The sequence below is a fragment of the Pseudophryne corroboree genome, chromosome 5, assembly GCF_028390025.1.
Source record: "Pseudophryne corroboree isolate aPseCor3 chromosome 5, aPseCor3.hap2, whole genome shotgun sequence".
NCBI lineage: Eukaryota > Metazoa > Chordata > Amphibia > Anura > Myobatrachidae > Pseudophryne > Pseudophryne corroboree.
This window is the reverse complement of record NC_086448.1, coordinates 353,467,802-353,473,307: the sequence shown is the minus strand read 5'-3', so window position 1 is coordinate 353,473,307 and position 5,506 is coordinate 353,467,802. Positions and strand designations below refer to the sequence as shown.

The window sequence follows — 5,506 nt, the reverse complement described above, 5'->3', positions numbered from 1 at the left end:
CCCTGAAATGGCGCACAGCTTCTCGCACTTATTATTTATACTGGCCTGAGGTTTTGTGTGTTCACAGTGGGATTAGCCCCTGTTAACAATGTGACCAGTGTAGGGTTAATTGCGCTGGCTCAGGATGAACCTCCAGCATTTACATGTGTGATGTTGCTGAGCCTCCAGGAGCGCAGCTTGTCAAAGCTGCGCTCCAACACTTGTGCTGCCATACCCACCGGCGACCCGCTAACCGGGATGCTGGAGCTGTACTCACCACTCTTCTATCTTCTGGCTCTGTTTGAGGGGTGGCGGCCGTGCTGCGGGAGTGAGCGCTTGCCTCGTTTGGCTTGCGATCAGCACCCTCAGGAGCTCAGTGTCCTGTCAGCGGAGTAGAGAACCTTTAACTCTTCAGGAAGTTGGTTCCTACTACCCCCTAAGTCCCATGAAGCAGGGAGGCTGTTGCCAGCAGCCTTCCTGTAAAACAACAAACTCTAACTTTAATTAAAAAATAATAAAACTAAGAAAACTCCTAGGAGCTCCCCTAGCTGTGACCGGCTTCTCCGGGCACATTTTCTAAACTGAGTCTGGTAGGAGGGGCATAGAGGGTGGTGCCAGCCCACACTATTAAACTCTTAAAGTGCCAGTGGCTCCTAGTGGACCCGTCTATACCCCATGGTACTAAATTGGACCCCAACATCCTCTAGGACGTAAGAGAAATGGAGATATCAGTACTGCTGAATAGTTAGCAAGTACTCTGCAGAAATTGATCCAAGGCAACTCTATTCTATATTATATTTTTCAAGAAACAATTACTGGGTTATAACGTATATTCGTCCAGGTATGTAATACATAGGAAGGAAAAGTGTAATCCAACAGAACAATAAATGCAAAAGATTGCTGGTAGCAGTTCTATAGGACCTGTGTATCACAATAGAAAAAAGGCAGAATTCAGTGTAGCTTAAAAACAAGGCAACAAATGTAACTATTGACCGTGGGGAGATGATAGATGTAACAAAGTTACAAAACACAGTATCAGGTTCAATGTATAAGTTCCAAAATGCTGCAGTGCATACAATTAAACAAGCGGGTAAGCAGCTTAATACAGGATTGACACAATAAAAAACAATAATTTTAATAATGGTTACTCTCTAAGTTATCTCCTGTAGTAACAGATGACTGAGGGGAGACAACATATAAAGCAACAATAGAGGTGCAATATCAATTTCAATAGTATATTTTCATGGTTCTAAACCATATATATCCATATGAAAGCAGCCGGATCAATATTCTTAATGCGCTATTAAATGTATCATGGGTGGTTCCTGTGTGAGCCGTCACAGAGTCTGAATTATGCGTGCAGTACATAAATTGGTGCACCATTTAACAGTCAAAAAGCGAGAATTTGGTATAGAACCTATATGCACGCCCTTGGTTGGTGTAGGGCAGTTAGCAAATGGCCTTGTTAGCATTTACCCGTGGTCCAGATCAAGGGATGACAGAGCTGACGGCAGCAGGGCTGGCCGCAGATGCATTTTGCCTGTACCTAGGGCTTGATCCAGCAGATCCTTCATGTTTCTAGATCTACGCCAGCTCATCTGGAGTTTGGAGTCTAGTAGAGTAGAGAGATCCATATACAGGTGTAGGATTAGCATATGTTTCTGAATTGCGTCCCTTAGGGATCTCCATTCGGGGAAAAATGTGCTTACAAATCTGATCTTATTGTTATTGTCCTTAATTTTGGGTTTGTCCTGGAAAATCAGAAGTTCCCTTTTCATTGTAGGACAGAGTGTTGTGCCTGTTTTAAGGAGTGATTGCTATATCCACGTGCTGCTAAGCGTTCAGACAGTTCCTGACTCTTTTGTTTAAAGAACTTGTCTTCCATGCAGTTGTGCCTAAGTCTAAGGAATTCTGCTTTGGGGATGTTTTCAATTGTAGGTAGGAAGTGGGAACTGGTCAGGAAGAGTTCCATGGCCAGTGCCTCATCCTTTGTCTTATAGATGCTCAGATCCAAAAAGGACACTCTCTCCTTACTAATGGTATGTGTGAGTTAAAAATTTAAATTGTTAGTGTTGAGTATGTTAATGAAATCGAGCATCAGTTTTTCTTCACCATTCCAAATTACGATATGTCATCGATATAACATAACTAGCTCATAATGTGTTGAGTGTGTCCTTGATTATTTTCATTGAACACCATTAACTGTTCCCACCAACCAAGGAATAGATTGGCGTAGGTGAGGGCACAAGATGCCCTGATAGCAGTTTCCGTAGTTTGAAAAAATTCCTAATTGATGTTTATGTTGGTGGTGCATCCCGAGTCAATTGTGATTGTGCTTAGAGGAATATATGCACTGCAAAATTCTGGAACTCATACATTGGACCTGATACTGTGTTTTGTGACTTTATTACATCTATCATCTCCCCACAGTCAATAGTTACATTTGTTGCCTTGTTAAGCTAAACTGAATTCAGCCTTTTTTTCTATTGTGATACACAGGACCTATAGAACTGCATTTATTGTTCTGTTGGATTACACTTTTCCTTCCTGCGTATTACATATCTGGGCAAATATACGTCATAACCCAGTAATTGTTTCTTGAAAAATAGAATAGAATTGCCTTGGATCAATTTCTGCATAGGACTTGTTAACTATTCAGCAGTATTGATATCTCCATTTCTTGCTATTTTTCTGGACACTTACCAACAATTCATTGGTATATGGTAGAGATCTGGGATTGCACCATATACTTACCTTTGCCTAATGCTGGTAGCAGGTCCACCTATATATTTCCAACCTTTTCTAATTCTAAATTACTTCATATCTTTATATTATGTGAACTCTCATCGGTGATTCCAGATTAGAAAGTGTGTTTACATTTCTTCTATCATACCACACTGTAAATGCCCAATTTTGTCCAATCTTGGAAGCTAAGCAGTGTTGGGCTTAGTTAGTACTTGGATGGGATACCTCCTAGGAAGACCTAGTTTAGTAGAATCTGGAGTGATTGACATACTTTGTGCCTAATGCTGACAGCAAATTCACTACTTTTTCTGAACAATTGTGTACTTTCATTCTTCTCAGTTCTCCTGGTGGCAAGTTCTTCATTGCTATGTCAATTGTTCATGGAATTAAGGTGTGAATTCTTTTGCAGGTTATTTTTTTGACTAGTGCTCATCTAATCTGAAATATAACATTTGAGATTTAAACACTATTCTTTGAGCATACCCGTGAGTCTACAGTATATAATAGCGACCCAGTTTGGGTGTGACTACCTATACCCTTTTTCTCTCCTTTTTTTGTCTAGTATAACATTGACTCAGGGTGCACCACCAATATAAACATCTATTAGGATTTTTTTTTTACTCATATTTGCTTAATTTTGGTTTCTGTAAGCTAATACGCATAGCATTAATTATCACTGTGGTTTCTCCGATATTTTTAACGTGTATTATACAGATGATGCTGAGATTCAAAAAAGCTAATTACTTTGCCAAGATATGTGGTTTAGATTGAGAAAACCAGAGGGACTAGGGGCCTAATTTAGACCTGATTGCAGCAGCAAATGTGTTAGCTAATGGGCAAAACCATGTGCACTGCAGGTGGGGCAGATATAACATATTCAGAGAGAGTTAGATTTGGGTGGGGTGTATTCAAACTGAAATCTAAATTGCAGTGTAAAAATAAAGCAGCCAGTATTAACCCTGCACAGAAACAATATAACCCACCCATATTTAACTCTCTCTGCAAATGGTATATCTGCCCCCCAGACCCTCCCCCATCCCCGCAGTGCCCATTAGCTAACAATTTGCTGCTGCGATCAGGTCTAAATTAGGCCCTAAGATTTTTGCAGTACTTCAACTGATAGAGCTAGTGGCAATGGGGTAGATTCAGAGAAACAAAGAGTGATTAGATAGGTAGAATGAAGACCAAAAAAGTGGTGTGTCCTGAAGTCCTAGGCATAACAGTGTTTGTACAAGAAGAGAGTGGTCAACAGTGTCAAAGGCAGCAGAGAGATCTAGGAGAATAAGAAGTGAGAAATGGCCTTTAGACATAGCAGTCAGTGATGTATATGTGGAGTGTTGAGAACGAAAGCCTGACTGAAGTGGATCCAATAAGTTGTGTGAGTTAAGAACATGTGTAGGCAAGTCTCTCAAGTAGCTTGGAGAGGCATAGAAGTTGAGAGATAACATGGTAGTTTGAGAGAGAGTTAGGGTCAGAATTTATGTTTTTCAGAATAGTAGAAATCCCTGCATCTGAAGGAAGGTAGTTACTTCTTGGGGTAGGTTTTAAAAGCTTCTAAAACAGACAGTTGTGGTGTTGCCAATAGCAACCAATCAGATTGTATCTATTATTTGTCTATAGTATTCTATAAAAGGTAGAAAAAAATCTGGTTGCTTTGGACAACACCACCACTTATGTGTTTTAGAAGCTTTAGTAAATACACCCCCTTGAGTGAAAAATATGTGGTATCCTGATGGTCAGAAACCTGACACATTCTGAGCTAAATACTGTGATTGGGATTAGGGTTAGGTACTGGGGGAGGGTTAGGGATAGGCTGCAGGGCCAGGTGAGTTTAGGGTTAGGCTGCTGGAGGGGACAGTTAGGGTTAGGCTGCGGGAGGGGGAGGTTAAGGTTAGGCTGAGGAGGGGTGGGCTAGGTTTAGGATTAGGGGTAGGGTAGAAATACTTACCTTGAAGTGTCAGGATTCTGCCCATTGGGATCCCGTTGTTGGTCTTCTGTCAGGATTCATGCGTTTAAAAAATGAAAAGGAATAGTTAAGACATTGAGTACCTTTAGAGAATAAAGGTGAATTTAGAAAATGCTGTATTTTCTGGGAGTGGGTAGAAACAGCAGAACATCATTGCCAATTCCGCTCATTAAAACCCAAATCACCTGTGAGGCACTTAAGTGAGGCAGTTTCTAAAGCCTAGAAAACTGCAACCATCTGAGGTAATGGGGGAGGGGACTCTGTACCAGAGAAAAAGGTAAATATTATCTGTGCACTCTTTATAATAATAATTATAATGGGTAACCCACTTTATAATGATACAAATAATGCCCCTTTGTTTAATTAATGTAATGGGCTCTTTATTATATTTAATGCCCCCCATTGCATATTAATAATTCATAATTGCATCATGCTGTTATTCTCACAAGAAAGGAGATTTTTACAAAATATAGAGACTGTTAAGTCTCTTAAGGTCAGGAAAGCTTTCTTGGAGTAAAAAATAAAACTGTAATTGTATCATAACAAGAGAAGAGGCTTACAGTCTTTCTGCATAAAAAGGATCTGCTTTCTCATATGTTTAATTGTGCTGCATTCTATCTGAAATGACATCAATCATGTTAGCCAGCAACTAGTCATCATTAATGCTACTACTTGGCTACAGGGCACTAAAACATTTTATTATATCTCTGACTGTACAACAAAAGAGTACAAAACAAAAAACAATAAGCATTATAAGAAAACAAAGTTGTACACGTATTCTGTATTGTCATACTAAGCAAACAGAGAAAATGTTTA

At 39.9% G+C, this 5,506-nt stretch overlaps 1 pseudogene; it reads left to right on the top strand.

Moving 5' to 3' along the window:
- The first annotated feature begins 2,858 nt into the window (after window positions 1-2,858).
- Window positions 2,859-2,977, top strand: LOC134931435 (5S ribosomal RNA; annotated as a pseudogene).
- The last annotated feature ends 2,529 nt before the right edge of the window (window positions 2,978-5,506 follow it).